General features: G+C 44.6%; 1 protein-coding gene across 2 annotated transcripts in view; it reads right to left on the bottom strand.

The window, feature by feature from the left end:
- Nucleotides 1-18,859, bottom strand: part of Aco1 (aconitase 1) — a 57,718-nt gene extending 38,859 nt beyond the window's left edge. Inside the window, exon 1 of one of the 2 annotated variants that reach the window (XM_031377055.1) lies at nucleotides 18,658-18,859. The gene's annotated coding sequence lies outside the window, so the exon portion shown is untranslated. The remainder of the gene's footprint in view (nucleotides 1-18,657) is intronic. The other variant, XM_031377054.1, reaches the window with a different exon arrangement.
- Nucleotides 18,860-21,825: the final 2,966 nt, after the last annotated feature.

Here is a 21,825-nt window from a genome sequence, read left to right as displayed (position 1 = left end):
CTATTTTTTAAATTTCTGCAGCATTTTTAGTAAACTTGACTATGACAGAAGTCTTCCTGGTTCGCCTTGGCATCTCTTAGTAAACAATGTGCTGATGTCTGAGAATCTGTTCTCTCACACTGTTACCCGCTTTTCCTTTGGGCTTCAGGTCAGGCTCCAACTCCCCACATATGTGTGCAGGGGACAGCTACCCTAGCTCAGAAAGACACTATTCACAGGTCCACCATACATATAAAAGTGCTTTCATTTCACAATACAACTGAGAGCAAAACAAACTAAGGTTATACTCACTCTTCCATGAATGTATTCTTCAATATTTTTATTTACTTTTATTTTATGTGTATGAATGTTTGCTTGCATTTATAAATATATGTGTGTCATATGTGTCTACTGCCAGAATGGATGTCTGATTCTCTGAAACTGGAGTTAAGGCCAATTGTGAGCTGCCATGTAGGTGCTAGGAACCAAATCTAGGTCCTCAGCAAGAAGAACAGCAAGTACTCTTAACTCTAAGCCATCTCTCCAAGCCCTCCCTAATATTTTAAATTTGAATATAACAGTAACATTTTCCCTACTTCATCTCAAGGTTTGTATGAGTAAATATTATTTAGACAGTTGATACATTTATAGAATGACCAATATGGCAGGATGACATTATTGCAGAGGATAGAATAGTTTGTGAGGATGCAAAGTGTGGGAGTCTATAATTCTTCACTAAGGTGGTATAATTCTTCACTAAGGACAAAAGAGTCCCTCTTGGGACTGGTTACCTTGGGTTTTGTGTATCCTTTACTATCATTTACATTTTAAACTATGAGCACACACAAGTTTTTAAAAAAACTAGTTACAAATTTTAAGAGAAACAGCTATCTGTGTATCAATCCAAAGTGCAGTACAGAACTATGTGCCAACCTAAAACATCTTACATTTAAAATGACAGAAAACCCGGAGCTTTTGTGTACAGAGAGGATGCCTGTGATGGTTTGTATATGCTTGGCTCAGGAAATGGTACTATTTGGAGGTGTAGCCTTTCTGGAGTAGGCATGGCCTTGTTGGAGTACGTGTATCACTGTGGGTGTTGGCTTTGAGACCCTACTCCCAGATGCCTGAAGTCAGTCTTCTACAAGCAGCCTTCAGATGAAGATGTAGAACTCTCAGCTCCTCCTGCAACATGCCTGCCTGGATGCTGCCATGTCCCCGCCTTGATGATACTGGACTGAACCTCTGAGCCTGTAAGCCAGCCCCAATTTAATGTTGTCTTTTATAAGACTTGCATTGGTCATGGTGTCTGTTCACAGCAGTAAAACCCTAACTAAGACAATGCTATAAGCCTAAGATTTTACAACTGAATTCACATGACTGGGCACAAGTAAAACACAGGTATAACAACAAACAGCGTACAAGATTAGCTTTAGGGACACACACACGAAATATATGGTATATGAAACATAAACAGGTGGATTTCATATTGAGACTTCATTTCATCACTGAGAGATCTAATTGTACATATGTAAATATTTCAAAAACCAAAATAATCTGAAAGAATACTTGACACGGTCTGACTATGCAGCCCTGGCTGGCCTGTCACTCACCATGTAGACAATGGTGGCTCTGTACTTATGCCAGGAACTGTCTTTTGCCTCCTGGGTATAGGATTACGGCCAAGTGCCACCCTACCCAGGTATAATGTAAAAATTCAAACATTTCTGGTCTGAAGCATTTTATGAATGAGCACTCAGCCTGGGCTAGGTAGTTTTGGGGAGAAGCAGTTATGAGTTACCGGTACAACCAGACACTCTGTCTTATATTGGGTTTCTGTTGTTGTGATAAAACATTAACCAAAACCAATTTTTGCAGGGGAGGGGTGTATTTCATCTTACAACTCTGGAGTCACAATCCATCATCGATGGAGATCAGGGAAGGAACCTGAAGGAAGTGCTGATGCAGAGGACACAGATGAACACTGCTTATTGGTTTGTTCCCCATGGATTGTTCAGCTTGCTCTTTTATACACCCCAGGACCACCTGCCCAGGGATGGCATTACCCATGCAGTCTGAGCCTTCCACATCAACTATTAATCAAGAAAATGTCCAGAGGTGTGGCTACAGGCCAATCTGATAAAGACATTTTCTTAATTGAGTGTCCTTCTTCTCAGATGTGGTGGTCTGAATGAGAATGTCCCTGAAAGGCTTAGCTGCTTAAACACTTTGTACCCAGTAGGTGGCACTGTTCAGGGTGTGTTAGGAGGTGTGGCCTTGCTGGAGAAAGAAGCTTTGAGATTTAAAAAGCCACAGGCCATTCCCAGTCCCCTCCCCACCCACTTCCTGCTTGTAGCTCAAGATGAAAGCTCTCAGCTTCCAGATCCAGCTGTCACATCTGTGCTGTCATCACGGACTCTTATACCTCTGGAGCCCGAAGCCCAGATAAACTCTTTCAGTAAGTTGCTCTGGTCATGGTGCTTTTTCACAGCAAAGAAAAGTAACTAATGCAACATACTAGATAACTCTAGTGTAAAGTTGACAAAAAAACTAGCCAGCATACACCAAGGTACAGGAAGAGGAGGCTGCACAGGGAAGTGACTTAAGTTTTTGTTGTTTGTTTGTTTTTGACATGGTCTCAATGTGTAACTCTTGCTACTTGGAACTTGGTGGTAAGACTGGCCTTGAACTCATGGATATACCTGTCTCTGCCTCCAAAGAGCTGGAGTTAAAGGAGACATGCACCACCATACCCAGCCTTGTGGTTGTCTTTTCTGAAGTGAGGGTACATGTAAGGTGAAGCATCACACAAATGCAAGAGACTTGTTAGTGTGCCTTAGTAAGTGGGGAACCAACCAAGTCTAAAAAAACATCAATACTCTTTAATAAGAAACATCAAAACTTGTCTACTTAAGTAGTTTGTAAATCCTTTGGGCTCGTGAAATTGAGATTCATCAAATTGAAGAAGGCATCCGTTTACAAGCACCACATTGATACATCCTTTGGATTTGCCATCCATGCCTTAGGCCCCACATTCAAATTTTTCACCCCACATGATAGCAACTACAACAATAAACCTGCTGCTTTTCCTGCCTTGAAAAAAGATAGATTGACTGAAGGAACATCTCCAGGGCTTCAGTCAGAGGAAGTGTGGAAAACACTCAAAGGACTGAGCAAAACTGTCACTCACATCTTGTCTTCAGACACCGTTAAGTTCTGAATTGTTTCTATCTCCATATCATGTCCTAAGGATTCTAGGCCTGCAGCCAGCTAAAAATGTACAATTAAATCAATTGTTCATGTGTACCCCTATCGACTGGCATTCAGTGAGGGCCAATTCTGATTTCCTTAGCGCTGCTCTCAGATGCCCTGGGTTTAACACTAGTCCTCATGTTAATCCTGCTTCTCTCACCAGCCTGCAGAGCTAGGTTGTATCTTAGGATGGATGCAGTGCCCATTATGGCTCCTATAGAAACTGGCTTGTATGAAGAGTTCTTACTGCCTCCCTCTCCCTTAGGAAGTGGGTAACTCTAACAGTATCATGGTCACACAGCAAACTCTACTGCAGACGTTAGAGGAGAAAGGAAGCAGGCACCAAGCCGAGTACCCTGAGCTTCCCAAATAGTCTGTATGGGATCGTGCAACTGCATGTAAGCGTGGGCAGGAACCATTTAATCCAACTACTAAAAATCAACTCAAAATCAAATGGGTAATGATCCAGAGATGGTTCTGGCAGTGTTCAGCCGTGCTGTGCTGAGAGACTTCTCTGCATCCCTGCCTCTGAGCACACATGTGCACACAGTGCTGCATGCCATCACAGCACACAACCCCAACCAAGGTTGCCCGGCACCTCAGCTCAGATTCAAGACTACTGTATATTATGGTCTGCAGTCAAAGTTTTTATAGAGTTCTTATAGAGTTATTTAATTATGGAAAACAAAAATTTTTAATGTTTCTTACTATCATTCTTCTAAATACCAAATTAGTATATCTTTGAGTTGTATTGTATTAAAATGTTTGGTTTTAAGAAAGTACAATTTGCTTGCTAACTTGAGTTTCGTTAAAAAAGAACCCAAACAATAAATGAATCTTAGATTAGGATTTCAATAGAGTTTCTATGAGTTTCTGAAATGTCCCTAAGCATGCATTTGCCAATTCTGTATTATATATTTATTGGAGGTATTTGCCATTGTGTTACATATTATATATTGAAGCATTTGCCATTCTGTATTATATATTTACTTGAAGCAGCATTCTCAGCACTGATGGTTATAAAATCAGGATCCCAATCAGCTCCAACCCTGTAGTATCAAATATTCAGCCAAGATTTAATTCTTCATATGAAACAAAACAAGCACATTCATCTCATTTGTGTGTAAGCTTGTTTTTTTCTTAACAGATACTAAACTTTTGTGTGTATGTACAGTAATTAACACATATCAAAGATTTATTTTAAAATACATTTCTTAATATTTCAGTAAATACTTGGGGTCTATGCCTTTTTCTACACCTATACTCAAGGTTGTGTAAAAATCCCTCAAGCAAAAAAGGGATCAGGAGTGGGAGATGTGTAAGGCCACCCTTGTGTTGTCTTCTGCAGTGCCGGTGAGAGCTCTGTCAATGCAGCACATCAGCACTCCTACTTCACATCTGTAGGAACAGCAGCTCCGAGGGACGCTACAATGTTTTTACCCTAGGAAGAGACAGAGTGAGGTTTGAACTCTGGCTGTTCCCACTGCCCCACTCCTGCTGTGGAAGTAATGCTGGCCCAACCAGGCTACCCACCTGCCCGTAGCTGAAGATAACTACCAGAAATCTCCAAGGACCAGCTAAGCATTGAATGGTGGAATGATTCTTTTCTCTAGTACCTCCTCTGATTCATGTCTTATCAAATTCCCTGCCTATCTTTACTGAGCCACAGGTCAAAAACAATAGGAGCTGTGTTATAGCAACTAAAAACTGGTTTTGCAATAATCTGGAGGACTCAAGAATCCAGGGGCACTTCAAGGCTCACCTACATCACCACTCTTGGTGTAAACCTCTATACAGGAGGTCCCAGTGGTTTGGTAATTTCACAAGAAATCCCCAAATGACCATATTTCAAAGAGAAAGTGAGGGAAAAGACCTTTGACTTGGGAATGGGTCCAGATCTAGCACAGACCCTCGGCATGGCCAATGCCTTCTAGGTCAGCTTCTTTCCCTGGTCAAACTCTAACCCACTGCTAACCCTCAAGTCCTGTCATAGTCCCCAAAACTCCAAAACTACCCCAAGGTCTGCAGCTTAGTCCAGGAAGCCCACCAACTGGCTAGGGGCCCCTACCTCCTTTTGAGTATACCCAGACTCCAGCTTTCCTCTCTATCCATGCTTTCTCCCCCCGTGGCTTTCCTCGGGCCTCTTTACTCTGTTTTATCTATCTCCTCTGCATATAGGAACACTGCAAGACAGGAATGGGCCCAGAGAGTGAAGCGTGGATTTGGGGAAGAGGCCAGCACATTATTTTGGTCTCTTCTGTGGGTGACTGGGGAGAGTCTGCACACACGGCAGAATGGCTTAGGCTGCCGCCTTTCCTGTTTCACAGACAGAGTGCAATGATATTAGAGGCAAGAGGAAAAGCAAACAAGTGAAAAAGGACAAAAGCTAGTAAGAAAGACTGGGCAATGCTATCCTAGAGAGCGAAGCTAAGGCAATCATTCAGAGCCCGCCCTCCTTGGAGGCTTAGCCGAATACTTAGGGCTCTGGAACACTCACGTCTGGCCACTCAGTCAAGGGAAAGCATGAGAGGTCATATATGGAGGGTTTAATAAAGGGAAACCCTTCACTGTACTGCCTCCTGGAAGTAAAAGTTAATTACTTGGTAGGATACTGGCTCAAAGCTAACCTACTGTGTGTGAAGTGATAGCTATATGAACTGCATGTTAGAATTCTCACAGTACACTCTGCACAGGAGAGTGCAGGGTACAAACACCGAGTTTTTAGAGGAAATCACAAAATAAACAAACAAAAGCCTAAGTATTAGGCACCAATATCCTAATCTGAAATAGACACATAAAAGGCGGAGCCATGCAGATAGATAGGTAAGGAGTTCAGAGTTCTCCACGGTCTTGCTGGAACTGCCCTGTGGCCTCAGCATGGGATGCCTGTGGGGATCTGCAGCCTTCACCTGTGCATATCCAGCATCCCCTTAACCTTCAGCACACTTAGGCTCGCCCTGTCTGTTTGCAAATATCACCAAACAATGTAGCGCCTTTGTACACAGAGCTTTAAAGGCCCCTAGTCCACTTAATAAACTGTCAGCTGTCAGTTCCTAGAAGTAGGACAGCTAGGTGAAAGGATTTTACATCTCTGCTTTCCCCCAAGCACCCCAGAAAGTTGTATTAATGTTCTTTCTTGCCAGCAGTGAACAGAGGTGCACAGACCAGGCAGGATAATTTGTTCTTACATCTTGCCAAGTTTCAAGATATAAAAAGCAATCTTTATATTTCCTTAACAGCTAATAATGTTAGATTCTTCTGATTTGTCTGTTAGATATGTGAATTTCTTCATTTGTAAACTGCTTATCTGCCAGTAAGGTCAAGATGGGTGACAAACTGAGATGGCCTCTGGTGACCAAATGTTCTCATCCCCAAGGAATGTAAGTGAGATATTAATATTGATAAGAGTCAGTGCTGTAACCCCAGAGGGAATGGGACAGCCCCTGTTCTGTGCCTGGATTTGAGACTTCAGACTCTGGATTCCCCCTTACATAAACAAAGCTCTAAAATGTGTTGCACAATTGGCTTGGTGCTTGCACAATTGAGAGCCTCACTGCCTACAACAGCAAGCCAAGAGGCTCATTGGTGTAACTGTGAGCAAAACTCCATCTAGGCCAAGGTGCATTGCTATGTGTAGCCCCAGACTAAACCTCCATATCCAAGCAGCAATCTTACAAGAGTACTGTAAGAGAAAGACTGAGGATTGCTTATGAATGGATGCTAAACCATCACCCTTGCTTGAATGTCATGCTGAGCCATATTCTAAGCAGCATCAGGACCAAAGGACGCATGCTGGTTTTGTCCACCAAAGACATATTTGTTAGGAGCAAACTGCCAATGATCAGGGTAAAACAAAACAAAACAAAACAAACCAACCACCCAGGCTGCATCTTCCCCATTGGACTCCAGCTTATAGTTTTACGAGGCCTATGTTACACTTCACTATCAGAGTTGAATCCTGTCAAGCTGCCTTCTGTTAAAGAGGTCCTACAGTCAACACTCACCCTTGCACCCTCAGAGAAGGAGGCAGAGGAGTGATCCTGTGTCACAGAGCCCCACTGGTAGTGGGGTGAGTGTGGAGTTTGGGGCTTTTAGTTTTTGTTTGGGGGCAGTACATCAGCTTCTTGGAACTGCATGCCCTGTACAAGCCTGACAGGGTAGGAATCACAGACAGCTCACCCCAGGACTGCTCACTTGGGACATGCAGAGAGAATAAGAGCAGATTACAGATTAACAGTCTAGGTGTCGACAGGGAGAGGTTTCCACGGCATTTCTTGCCGTGTGGCCTCCTTTCCCCATAGTCTGTCCTGAATGTATTCAGCCTGAACGTTCACAGTGCTCAACTCCAAAGTCAGTCGTCACATTTAGGGTTTACTTCAGTTAACTGGAAAGACAGCTCTGCTATGCTCCATTTTTTCTTTCTATTTAAAGAGAAATTAATTGGTCCTATTCCCAATCCTATTCCCAAACTGACTGGGGTGTAAACATTATGCTACTTACAAACGACTTTTTTGTTTAAAAAAAAAAAGGCAAGAATGTCTATGTAAGCATAAATACTAAGGTCAGATGTCTCCAAGAAGACAGAATCACCATGGCTTGTCCCCAGCACTAGGAAGACTGTGCTGTCCATGTGCTGTAGGTGCACGTGGGAAATGGATTTTCTCAGAAACAGGGTAACTCTGATCCTTCCAGATATTTGTAAAAGCGATTTAGACCGAATGAAAGCCTCCTAACTTATAACTAGAAGCTAGGGTCTTGTGGGTGGCATTTGTAACTAAGTGACTGACTGGAGAAGCCAGTACAATGATCTACTTTGGGAGAGACTAGAAGACCACAGTGTCCCAGACAAGGCCTTGGTGAAAGCAATGGCTCTGTGGCAGTCAGTCCTGGGGCAGGACAGGCGGCTCAGGGGTGGTAGGAATGCTGACTGTTCTTCCAGAGGACCTGACTTTGATTCCCGGCACCCGTGTCTCAAAACCACATCCAACTCCAGCTCCAGATGATCTGATGTCTGCTTCTGGCCTCTGCAGACACTGCCTTCACACATCACACACACAATACCACACACATCTCAAAAAAAAAGAAAGAAATTTAAGGTGGTATACACCTTTTTTTTTTTTTTGGTTTTTCAAGACAGGGTTTTTCTGTGTAGCCCCGGCTGTCCTGGAACTCCCTCTGTAGACCAGGCTGGCTTCGAACTCAGAAATCTGCCTGCTTCTGCCTCCCAAGTGCTGGGATTAAAGGCAGTGATATACACCTTTAATCCCAGAATTTGGGAGGCAGAGGCAGGTGGATCTATATGAGTTCAATGCTAGTCTAATCTACATAGTGAGTTCTTAGACAGCCAGAGCTACATAGTGAGGCCCTGTCACAAAAGAACCGAACCAAACCAAAAATCCCCAAAACAAGCAAACAAAAACAATGAAGCAGTTGCCAGCTCTGGCAGCACCCTTTTCAGGAGCACTGACTACATGCTACATGCAGAGCTGCCGTGGAGCTAAACACCTCTCTCAGAAAGCCTGAGCCAGGCTTCTCTTCTTGGGACATTTGGACATTCACAGCTCTCAACTCCAGAGTCAGTCGTTATTTATTGGTCTATTTCCTTTATGTCTTCTGTCTTATCCTAGGTAACTGACCAGAGTAGGTCATATATTTCTAGAGTTTTAAATGGATGTGAAACAATTAGTTTTCATGTAGGCATCCAACATTTCTGTGCTCCACTTTTACAATGTACAAAATAAGGTAGCTCTTGGATCTAAGGTAAGGTTGGACGATGGCCTAGAAGTTCTCTCAAAACAATTTCTGACTCATGCATTCAATCGATACTTATATTGACTGATTTAGAAACTGTGGTAGGTCTGAGGGAGACACAAGCAAAGACACAGAGACAGAGCTCCCACCATAATAGGCCAGTACATACAGACTAAACAAGTAAGTGTACACATAGAATGTGGAGGAGGAAGCCTGCTCTTCATAAAGTAGAGCAAGGGCAAGAGGCAGCTCAGAGGCAATAGGAAGGAGGGTCAGGTGACCAAAGATCCACTGAAGCCACCCAGGCAGAGAACTAAAGGCACAGCTCCCATCCGCAATTCTCAGTTAAGAGCAATCTGCAAGAGGATGAGATCTCATGCAAAGGCCCTGTGGTAGAGGCCTACTGGTAGGGCTAGGGGGCGGCATGGAGGTGAGCGAGGACCAGAGGGAAAACACCAGGCTGGGAATGTAACAGGCTACTTGGGGCTTCTCAGCCACTGGATGGGGCTTTTTAGAGACAGTTATACATTCCTAGCTGTCCACCTGGTTTAAATTATAGGCTTCCAACAAAAAAAAAAAAATTCATTTAAAATTTGATGAGACATGAACTCAGTAGGAAAATATAAGATTATAATTAAGGTGTAGTTCCTTCTTGAGTCTAACTTAACCTTCCTTTTTAGTTCATTACTAAACAACGCTGGGAATTCTGGGTATGTATCACAGAAATAAATGATCATGTCCTACTGAGCACATGTACACAGGCTCTGTAAATGTAGTCATTTACAAATCTGGGGGACAGGGGCAGGCCACAGCAATGCCTAACAAGTTCTCTCCCTCTTGGGGCTTCCCAATCCTGAAGGGGGCTGTGTCGGTACCTGTATTTCAAAGACAAAGAATCAACCTAATTAACTCATTTTAAGTTAGCTGAAGCAAATCAAAACAATGGAAGACTCAATTTTATTTTTAGTAACATTGGGTAGTTAATTGAAGCAGTTTCATAAAATGTTGCTGAATTTCAGCATTTTCAGATTCCAGAGATGTCAAGGAAAAACAGCCACAGGGCATAGAACACTAATCCAGAAAGCAGAGCTGCTGAGGCAGAGGCCAGGCTCGAGACTAACCTGCCTCGTTCTCTGCTTGGGATGGTAACCCTCCACTACTTCGGGTATGTGCACCTTCACTCTGTAGTTTCTTATGGTCATTAGTGGGCTTAGTGCGTTTTGCCTACAGAGACTCCCAACTATGTTCTCTGCATCTAAGTTGTGTGTGTGAATGTGAGTGTGTATATGTAAGTATATGTGTGAATGGGTGTATGTGAATGTGTATGTGAAAGAGAGAGAATGGGTCTATGACTGTATATATGTGAGAGTGTGTGAATGTGTGTGTTATAAATGTTACTTTATTTCCTCAGATGTCGCAATAAGAGCCATACTCAAATCTGTGCAAATACATGGCTTGGGCTGAGCTCAAGAGCATTTCTTTCTCTGTTGTAACTATCTCTAGGTCTAGGCCTGGATGCTTCCAGCCTCTATCCAGTCTAATCTTCCAAGCTGACTGATGCAATCTGGCTTCTCTTGGCTCTCACTGAATTGCTCTGCTTGGCCTCATACTGACTTTGGCAGTCTATCCTAATCTTCTGGCTCCTTCTTACTCTCTGGCTCACTCTGTTTTCACCTGTGTCTATCTAGACTGTTCTCTCTGCCACCTGCTTTTGTAAAATGGTCTGGCTAAATAAAACTGCCACACTTTCTCACTATTCTTAAGTCCCAGTGCTGTTCTTGTAAGAGTTAGGAGTATCCTAGCTCTGACTCATTCTGTCAAATCTCTCTCTGATTCATCACTTTGTCTGTCACTCAATTAGTCATTATTTTCAAGCATGCCTGCTTCCTTCTACAAACTAATCTTACTTTCATTGTTAGGGATTAAAGTTGTGTACTAAGGGTATGTCTGCAGTCCAGACTATCATACTGTAATCCAGAGTGTGTCTGCAATTCAGCTAGATTACATAGACCTAGAAAGTCTATGGATATGATCCCTTCCTAGAGCAGCCATGTTGCTGGATTAAAATTCCTGTACAGTGTGTGCGTGTTGTTTTTTTGAGATTGTGTTTTCATGCATAGCCTGGCCTTTTACTCTCAATCCTCTTGGCTCAGTTTCCCAAACACTAGAATTTGAGGGGTATATGCCACCATTCCTGGCTTGCATGTAAGTCTGAATGGAGGAAGAGCAGAGGGGAGTGTTACATAGCAGGAGTAGTTGAGACTCATCTTTTTTATTTTTAAGAAACCTGAATGATTTCCTCAAGCCCCTGATTTTATGTGGGGATGAACTTTTGGCTTAAATTTTAAGGAACGAAAAAAGACATCACCACAAAAGATTGTATGTGTAGCCTCCAGGGTCCTCCCAAAGCCACTTTTACCTTGGCATTCACCAGGTTTTGGAGGTCCAAGGTGGTCTGTCTAGTCAGGGTCTCAGAACTGTTAGGACTCAAGAGAAAATGACCACGCTAATGAAGTTCCCAGAAGCCCATGAATACAAACCCGTCTCAATGATTTCCCACAAGAACAGCAAAGCCTGCAGGACCTGAGGCTCCAGCCTGCAGGTTCCTGTCTCTCTGACTAGCATATTCCTGCCCCAAAGCAGGGCATCATTTCAGCCAGGCGGTTGGATACTCTGAAGCCACAGACAGGCGTGTTGAGATAGGGACTGCAACGCAAAATGCAATCCCTCAAACTCTTAGGCAACAATGCTCTAGTCCCAGCTCAGTGGATACAGGCGGCATGGCTTACACACGTGACTCCTATTTCATTTGGTGAGGGATGTGACAAGTAACAGAGTGACATTAAGTCTTGGTATCTGTGCCTCTTTGGACTGTCCAAGGAAGGCATATCAAACCTGCGGCCTGTGTGTCTTAGGATAATGTGACCTAGTTTGCTTGGAGATAATATCACCATACTACAAGGTCTCCTGACATGAGAGAGGAAACTGATGGGATTCACTCCTGCATTAGTGGTGGCCCGGAGGTGGGCCGGGTCTTACTGTGCTGGAAGAACAGTAAGAGCACTACAGACCAGAAGCAGCTACTGCTCAAGGATATGTGGGTGGTCACTGCAGTGCCAGGAACTTCAAAGAGCTGATAAAATCTTTAAGCAACTCATCTACAAGGTGCCACTATCTTATTTTATAGATGATAAGACGGTCAGAAGGGTCAGGTCACCTGCGGAGGCCTCTGGGTGATAACCTAGCTAGGAGTTAATCTCAGGCCTCTCTTGCACCCAGGATGCAACCTCTTGGCTATGGGCGGAGTCATTTCACATATAAATATCTAAATTAAATAGCATTTGAAAAAAATTAAATAACTCACAAATAATCTTCAAACTCTAAGGCATCTATGTGAAGACCAGAGAGCCTCAAGCTCCCTAAAATGTCCTTGATTTTTGGGCAACTCTGAAAGGATGGGTTGATGTGAATGGTAAAGGCAACAGCAGCAGGAAGACAACTGATTCCTTATCTTTGCTAATGCAGGAAACAACATCCTGAGTCCCAAGGCTGGAGAATGGGACCCGGACTCTATCATCCTTAGGTCTCCCTGGTACAGCTCTCAAACATGGCAGATTCCTAGCAGTTCTTGACCAAGTCTATTGACTGCTCTTCTTCTCAACCGAAAATTCAAACTAGTGAAGTGCGTAGGAGGCCGATGGAGAATGGTGCACCGTCATGCACCATGTCACCTGTAACCTGTTCTGCAATTCTAACACACGAAGGATGAGGAGGACAACGAACAAGCAGTGGTCCATACACGTCATTTGGAGTGATGGCCCAAGGCAAGTCATGCAAAGACAAGCTTCCCCAAACTGCCCTAAGGTCAGGAGTGAATGAGAGAGAAATGCAGGGAGAGTCACATCTGGAAAGTCCTCCGAGTGCTTGGGGAAACTCCTGACAGCAGAGTCCAAGGAACTGCTGGCTCAGAGAATGAGGTGTCCTAATGTAGTTAACAAAGCATCCAGCGGTAAGAACCAGTGCTCAGTTGCTCTCACATACAGTGCTTAGCAAGGTGGTTTCATGTCCTTGCAAGTTTGTAACACTTAATCCCCAATTATTTGGTTTCTAGTTTGCACTTTAGTTCCACTGTCCCTTAGGCAAGAATTTCTTCTATCTTCTTAAAGAAGACTAGAGAAACATCGCTTTGTTTCTTTGCAGATTTAAAGTCACAGTACCTGTCTGTACTTCTCTGCCCACATTAGAAGGTATACTGGGATAACGGAATGAGTTAACACAGTGAGCACTGTACATTCTGGGAGCTCTATGACATGAGTTACAGTAATTGCTGAGACTGTTACCAAATTACTGCATGAAGCTTGGCCAGCTTGAAAAGGAGCCTGCTCCTCTTACTAAAGACTTAAATCTATACTTTAAAACACATCTATTAAACAGAGCCAAGAATGCTCTCATCCTCTAACAGAGACCCAGTAAGATATGGATTTTTAAGTGTTTTTCCTGGAATGGGAGGAAGCCTGGGAAGATTAGACAGATCTAAAGGCTCCAGATACAGATGTTAATTTTTTTTTTTTTTAACAAGCAAAGTAAACAACTGGTCCATCACACGTCTTTAAGACTTTCAAAAGTTTATGCAAATGAGAGAAACTTTACTCAGCCAGGGGTGAAGTCTGAAAAAACATCTCTTTTACACTCGTTTTATTCCTCCACTGATTCTTTTTAATATATTTTTATTTAATACATATGAGTGGTTTTTGCCTGCATGTATGTATGTGCCCCATTGGGTGCCTGGTACAGGTGGAGAGGCCAGAAGGTAGCACTGGACCCCCTGAAACTGGAGTTACAGATGGTTGTGAGCTATCATGTGGGTGCTGGGAACAGAACCCAGGTCCTTTGGAAGATAAGCTACTACTGATGAGCCGTCCATCTAGCCCCCCTCTAGTGAGTCTTATCAACTCGCTTGGCATGCATTTCTTGAGGATCTTCTTTGCAGTAATTACTAGGTACCACAGGAGAAAAGAAGATAAAAAAGACACACCTTTTATACAAAGATTACAACCTAACAGAAAAGACTGACATAGGCACACATTTAATTACAGTACAATAAGGGCCAGAAGAAAGATCAGCACATAAAAACAGCCACAACTGGGATCTGAAGAAGGCTTTAGGAAAGCCAGAGTCAGCCCCTAGCAGAGGGAAGAGCAAAGGCTGGAGGGTTCAAGGCTCACAGAGGCTCCACCTGACTCACAGGAGGCAACTGAAAGGCAGACAGACAGACAGCCAACAAAAGCATCACAAGAAAAGTGTTTGTTCTTGTTGTTCATTTAAGGAGCTGAACATGAAGATAACAACTCCTGGCAGGGGGAGAAAGTGAGGAGGGAGGAAGAAGGGTACGATGAAATGAGACTGATCACCAGGTAGGTAATGTTCAGACTGTAGAAGCCAGACCACCCTCTTCTCCATGTACCTGTGTGCCCCAAATTTCTTACTAAAATAGTTCAAAATGAAACATCAAGTGAGTGAGCAAGAGAGAGACAGAAAGGCAGAGACAGATTGGGGAGGGGGTGCTTTGAGGAGGTGGGGGGAGGGAGGCACCCAAAGAAGGTGGTCAGCTGATGGCACTAAACCCATAAGGAACTTGCATGCTCCCAGTCAAGTGGACAAAGGGTCACAGCAGACTACAGGGGAAGTCATCACAGTCCACTGTGACTCCAGTGGTCAGTGTGCCTGCTTTCAGTTCCCCATGCCTTGCTCTCCTCTCCTCTCTCCACTGGGAGAAAGACCTGCAAAGCTCCGCTGCCAGGCAGCCTGTGGGTAACTCAGAGTAAGAATGGAGCAACTGTTTGCTCCATGTGCTACTTGTAAAACAACTGCAGAGATTAGCTTTTATCACAAGCGAATTATAATGTATTTATGCTGTAAAGCTCTAAGAAGCAAGGCTGAGGAAAATCCAAAACCCATGTTAACCCCATCACCAAGAGAAATCCACTCATTACTGTGGCAAACCCAGGTGAACACACACGCACGGACACACACACACACACACACAAACACACACACACGTTGCGGGAAATATTAAATACGTCATCCCACCATCTCTCCTTTAAAGGCATAGGCTGTTTGAATCTACTTTTTTTGCTTTAAGGTATAAAACAGCCTATGAATCTGACAGGACAGGTGAGGTTCTTATAGTACAAACACTAAGAAGGGAAAGGCCCCTGTCTTGGTTTCATCCTACTCTCCTTCTCAGAAATAGCAATTGTTAATAGTTTAGTGTTTGTTTTCCATTTCTGAGGCTACTTTAAATTCCTGGGTGGGGGAATCACATAGGAATACAATGTACGTATGTATACAGGTAACAAATATGCACATACCTATGGTGTGTGTACAAACATGTACATATCACACATATAATAAATACTATAATATACATGAGGAGGGTTTGTCCCTGCCCCTGCAGTTAGGATAGCTGTTAGAGATGCTGCTGGGTTTGTGCCTACAGTTAAAGCCTACACTGTATTAGAAGGAGGGTCCAACTACCCCAGTATAAATCTGAGATAGCTTCAGAGAGCTGGGAATAAGATTTCCCACTCACTGTGCACGCCATGGAGTCCTTCTGTGAACAACCAACTCTGCATTCTTCTATGATCGATTCTAAGTCCTCTGTGGCTTCAACTTCCACACATATCCATCTTGGAGAATCCAGTCCCAGAGTTCCTGAAGAATCTCCTTTCTACATAAGAGATATTTTTGAAATAGGGTTCCTCTTTATAGTCTAGAACAAGGGTTTGCAAACTATGGCCCAGTGTCTGTTTTGCAAATAAAGTTTTATTGGAACACAGATATGCTCCTTTGCTTATATACTGCCATGGCTGCTTTCATACAATAGCAGCATAAGAACTGCATGGTTGTGGTTTTTGCTGTCTGGTTTTTCACACACACACAAAAATGTTGATCAATATTAGTATATTTTAAATACAGCCTCCCCCGCTCCCATCTATCAAAAATTGGAAGACTTAAATAAAACACCCCATACCTAGTATCTTTGTTCAGGTGAATGGGTCTGGTTTTGCAAAAAAAAAAAAAAAGAAGAAGAAGGAGAAGAAGGAGAAGGAGGAGGAGGAGGAGGAGGAGGAAAAGGAGAAGGAGAAGGAGGAGAAAGAAGAGGAGAAGGAAGAAGAGGAGGAGGAGGAGGAGGAGGAGGAGGAGGAGGAGGAGGAGGAGGACGACGACGACGACGACGACGACGACGACGACGACGACGACGACGACGATGACGACGACGACGACGACGACAAAGAAACCAAACAAATTAAATTAAATGCACCTTGGCTCCAGCAATAGCAGCAGTGTGCTGGTAAATGTTTAGCAATTTGTTCCTGGGTAGAAAAAGCTCATACATGGAGTGCTGGATGATTTCCATGGTGTAAATATTCTCATAATGGCCTATTTCAAGCTACAGAAATGTAACACTGCAGAACACAGGGTTGAGAAGAAACATGCACAAACACTAGCATAAATCTCTCTCAAGAAACCATGGGTGTTTGGGACATCTACTAACAACCGCCTAGTTGTAAACTCAGGCTCTCAGACACTAAGGTTCTGAGAGATCAAGTTAACCCCCTACACATACACACACACACACACACACACACACACACACACACAAGGCTAGGCCAGGAATGGACACGGGTTGGAAGGGATTTTCCTATACTGACTCTAGCTACCTCGTGAGGAGGTATTTCCTCCTAAAAGACATAAGAATGGAGGAAACAAGACGAACAATGTTATTTGCCGGGCACATGGTAATAAATTCCATTTATTTTAATTGTCATCTTCACATGTAGGCCTCTGGCTTCCTTTGTATGTGCTTTTGATGCACTTTACTAGCAGGTATTGCTTTCTTACATGACTGTGCTTCATGTACACATACAGACGGGAAATGGTCTCAACTGAACAGTACTTACCTATGCTCTTGGCTCTAAATTCCAGACAGGCCCTTCACCTTTTAAAACCATTAATTTCCCAAGGTCCAGAAGAGTTGGGGATGAGATAAACATCTACTCAAGGGATGAATAAGGGAGGCTCCAGCATCAACGTGTATAGCAAGAACACAAGTGCTCAGAGTTTAGATCCAGTCTAAATTTTTCCCAACTGTGGGAGCAACAGCATGTGTTCAAATAATTTCTAATGTATTACCCAAAGTGCTTAAGCTCAATCAGAACACAGTAGGCTCTTTGGGTAGAGGATAAAGAAATTTGTTTGCTTTGAGATATACACTTTTTGATAATATGTATATAACTTCTATCTCAAGTTTGTGTAGACAGTATGAAACAGGAAAGAATCTAATGTGGGGTTCCATCTATCACACATGGACACACTGGGCGACTGCTTTCTAGTGGCAGAGAAAGGACCATACACATAGCTCACCAGGAATGTGGAAGTGGCAGAATTCAGAGACTGGGACACATATTTCAACAAATCCAAGGCTAGAGACCCCAAACAGAACTGAACATAGGGGAAAGGAGGCAAAAACATGCCACCTGATATTTTAGAGATGACCTCTCAACTACTTGGCGATCTCGCAGCAACCCCTACACATTTGGCATGCTCTGTTCATACGCACCTCCCTGAACCCACAGGCCTGGTTTGGTACACCAATGCAGCAACCCGATGCTTACATGGATCAAGTCACCAGGGCATAGAAATAACCAAGGCCCACACGAACGTCACCCAGGGTCACTACCAACTGTGGGGATCTTGTACTCAGTTCTAAAGTCAGAGGTTAACTCGCTCCACGGGGCTGGGTGGATGAACCATAAACAAAGCGGCAAACCCAGTGAACTATGCCTTCTAAGCATTGGCTAGTTTAGTGGTTCTAAAGTACGCTGCAGAGAAACGCAGGTGCAGGTGTTTGGGCAGTCAAGACCACTTCTAAACAAGACAAGGTTACATTTTCACCAATATACTTGAAAGTCTTCAGAAGCTACATGACATGTCTGTCATACTGAGTGTCTTCTAAGTAGAGATTTGCAGGAAGGTTAAAAGAATGCCATTCTTAATAACGGTGTTTTGGAAAATACAGGATTTTTTAAAAAGTCATGTTAAATGTAATTGATCTATTCTGAATTAAGTGTCTATACGTTGTATTTATACACCGCAAGGAAATCAATGGGTACAATCTATATAACAAAGGTTCCTTTGGCGCGCAGCCCCTCCTAAATCCAAAAGTTTGGCAACTTCTGCTTGGAGGCTGTCACGCGTGCTGCAGGGAGATTTGCGGTTCTAGTGGCCAAGTGGTAGAGTCCGTTCTCCTTGGGTTTCTCAATCAATCACCTAGGACTCTCTGCCCTTCCACTGAGGGGGCTCTCGCCCTCACCCCGCGTGCCTTCACCCCATGTTGGGGACTCCAATCTGCCGAGCACAATCGCTCCTTTCTATCCCGTGGGCTGGGCCTGGCAGACTGACACCCGGGCAATGCGGCCCTCACGCCAAGGCGAGAACTCCCGGGGCGCCGAGTAGAGCCACTCCCAGTCCAAAGCGACGCAGGCTGGGTTAGCGGGCAGGGAGGTCACCCCAGGAGCCAGTTCCACGGCCTCCCCCCAGCTCTCCCCATGTCCCCGGGTCTGCACCGTAGGAAAGGCCTGCAAGGACGCCCAGGGACCGCGTGGTACTCACCGCTCACAGTGGGACTCCCGGAGCACACAGGCCGGTGCTAGCAAGGACCCAGGCCGACTCCGCGCTCCTCCCACTGAGCGGTCCTCCGGACGCTCGGGCAGCGAGGCGGGACCGGTGGGAGAGCGGGCCGGAACCAGCTGCTGCAGGAGAGGGGCGTGGCCCGGACCTCACCACGCCCCCCTGAGGGCGGGGCCTGGGCGCCTCCTCCCCTCAGAAGCTGCAGGCTAAGGCTGAAGCTTGCAGTCTGGTCGGGGTCCGCCCTCCCTTCGGAACCTTCCGATCTTGGCAGACGGGCGGAGTCTAGGGCCTATTCCGCACCAAGGCCCAGATCTGACTTGAGGTTGAGGTCAAGGGGCAGAGCTTGGGGACACCTCTTCTTTCCAGAGCCTGAAGGCAGGCCACACCGAGGGACGGATCCCAGGCCCCTACATGGCCAACCTAGGGGGCTTAGGGTGAGGGGCTGGGCACCGTCCCACGCTTAGATCCAGGGAATCTTGGCCACGGGTGGAGGCGGAGCCTAGGACCTACTCCACCCCTCTGTGTACCGCCCAGGCCCGAAGGCCCGAAGCTGAAGGCCATTGATCTTCGTGGCTCCTCCCCATAGGCGGGAGAAACTGGGCCTTGGGGCTGCGTCCAGCTTTTCCAGTGGCTCAGGTCCCAGGAAGCTTAGAGCCGATTTCTAGGCCTTTCCTCTTTTGGAGCGTGAAGAAGGCTGACTGTCGCTCACTAGGGGCAGAAGAAAGGGCTTAGGATTTCTGTTGCTGCGATGAAACGCCATGACCAAAAAGCAAGCTGAGGAGAAAAGGGTTTATTTGGCTTACACTTGCAATTCTTTGGAGGAAGTCGGGACAGGAACACAAGCAGGGCTGGAACCTGGAAGCAAGAGCTGATGCAGAGGCCATGGGGGTGCCTTGCTTCCCTTGCCTTGCTCGGCCGGCTTTCTTATAGAACCCAGGACTACCAGCTTAGGGATGGCACCGCTCACCTTGGGCACCTCCATTGAACACTAATTGAAAAAATGCCTTACAGCTGGATCTCATGGAGGCATTTTCTCAACTGAGGCTCCTTCCTCTCTGATGACTAATTTGTGTCAAGTTGACACATAAATGCTACCTTTCTTTTAAGTGCTTGGTAGTAAGTACAGATGTCGTTTTTTTTTCTCAGTGCCTCAGTACACTGCATAATCAGTCATCTCCCTCTTCCAGTGTGCCCCACCTCCTCCACTTTGCCCTTTACTTCCTATTCCTACCCCAATTATTGTTTTGTTTTAGATTTCTGAGGTTTTAGTAGTTTTGGGTTTTTGGTTTGATTTGGAGACAGTTACTTGTGGACCCCAGGCAGGTTTAGAGCTCTTTGGTGGAACTCCTCAGACCTTGGACTCCTTACAACCGCTAGGATTGCAGGTTCTGCCCCACCACATCCAGCTCTTTTAAAAAGTCAGGTTCTCTGTTTTTACTTGCACAAAGCACAGGAAGTGGACATCAGGAACACACTTGAAAAACAGGACCTCAACATTTCTGTAGCTTATACAGAATGCAAAGTTTCTATATATAAAACTTGGTTTTAGCCTACAGGAACCCATTAATTTTAGCACATGCTGTCCACCGATCTAAAGTCTGAGCTGTGAGACTAAGTAGGGGTTCCGCACATACTTAGCAGTTTAGCCCCTCAAGACAATGTGAATTCTATGTGTTTCAATATGATTAGCTCTAGATGAAAGGCTGTTAGGTTTTGCTGCCCAGATTATTTGGAAATTCAGTGTAGGTTTCTACACCGAGTTAACTTGAATGAGCATCATATAGGGAGAATGACTAGTAACGAGTATGTCAAACACCTGGCTAGGGATGGAGGTTTTGCTGCTCTAGATTGCTGCCCCCTTAGTGTTGAAGGCCCTGAGTTTCAGGAACTCACAAGCTGGACTTCAGTTTGAAGCTGTCAAAGCTTAAGGCTTATTATTCCAGGTCCTCAAGGGAGAGGCTTATTGCTCTTGCTTCTGCTCTGTAGCAGGTAGAGTTATAACTCCTGGTCGTTGGTTGTCAGGACTCTTGCCAGCAAGGAGACCAACCAAGCTTTACAGTCTCTGCCTTTTGTTCTTCAGAGCCCCTGCCAGTCCCTACATTTTTCCTGTTCCTATATAGTCATAGCTTCTTGCATTTTCCATGGAAACCCTTTAACCACTCCCTAGTGTTCTAGTTCAGAGTTCTTGAAGGGCTCGGGAACTCTTAGCTGCCTTCTGTGTTGCCGCTCCAAGCTTTGGCCATCGGTGTCTCTTAGATCTTGATGCCTCTGGAACTCTTCAGTTACCTCATTACTGCCAATGCCAGTGTTGCTGTCTCTGCCATCAGCTATGGGAGTTGCATCTTCCATCCATACAACCTGACTAGCTTGATTAAGACTGTAGGCAAAGAGATTATCAGGTGCTGCACTAGACCTATTATTGCAATCCCAGAAGAAGTCTTGCAGACTAACAAAACAATTAGGGGAAACTAGTCTTCTCACATAGATGAAAGGGGACTATGGCATACTTGTGTATGGACTGTGACTCTACCAATCACAGCCCCTGCATTTGCCCAGTTCTACCAATCTCAAATGCTGCATAAACAAAATGCCAAGCTTCACTTAAGAACTAATCACAAGCTGGGCAGTGGTGGTCACGCCTTTAATCCCAGCACTTGGAAGGCAGAGGCAGGTGGATTTCTGAGGGCAGCTTGTTTTACAGAATGAGTTCCAGGACAGCCAGGGCTATACAGAGAAACCCTGTCTCGAAAAAACCAAAAAGAAAAAAGAACCAATCACAACAAGCCCCACATTGCACCAATCACAGTTTATTTTTCTTTCTGAGTCAGTAGAGAGTTACTCTCTTCTCTAGTCTGGAGGAATACTAACTCCCCACTGAACAGACTCATCTAGAATTTACTAGCTCTGTCTTATGGAGAACCGAGTCTTCCAAAGCCAGTGCAGTTTGCAGAAGAGGTCATGATTAGAGCAGCAGCTCCTGGAGCAAAAGTTTTAGCTTCAACAGCAGCCAGTGGGTGAAGTGCTTCTTGTTTCTGTGAAATAGCTAACTGTTGACTAACTATCCTCCCAGCCTTGCATTTTGGAAGGAAATGTCTTAAGATATAAGTTATAAAGGGGAGATGAAACAACAGGGTGTTTCAAGACTAGATA

Source organism: Mastomys coucha, unplaced genomic scaffold (assembly GCF_008632895.1).
Source record: "Mastomys coucha isolate ucsf_1 unplaced genomic scaffold, UCSF_Mcou_1 pScaffold18, whole genome shotgun sequence".
Taxonomy (NCBI): Eukaryota; Metazoa; Chordata; class Mammalia; order Rodentia; family Muridae; genus Mastomys; species Mastomys coucha.
The sequence above is the reverse complement of the archived record's forward strand: the minus strand, read 5'-3'. Positions and strand labels throughout refer to the sequence as shown.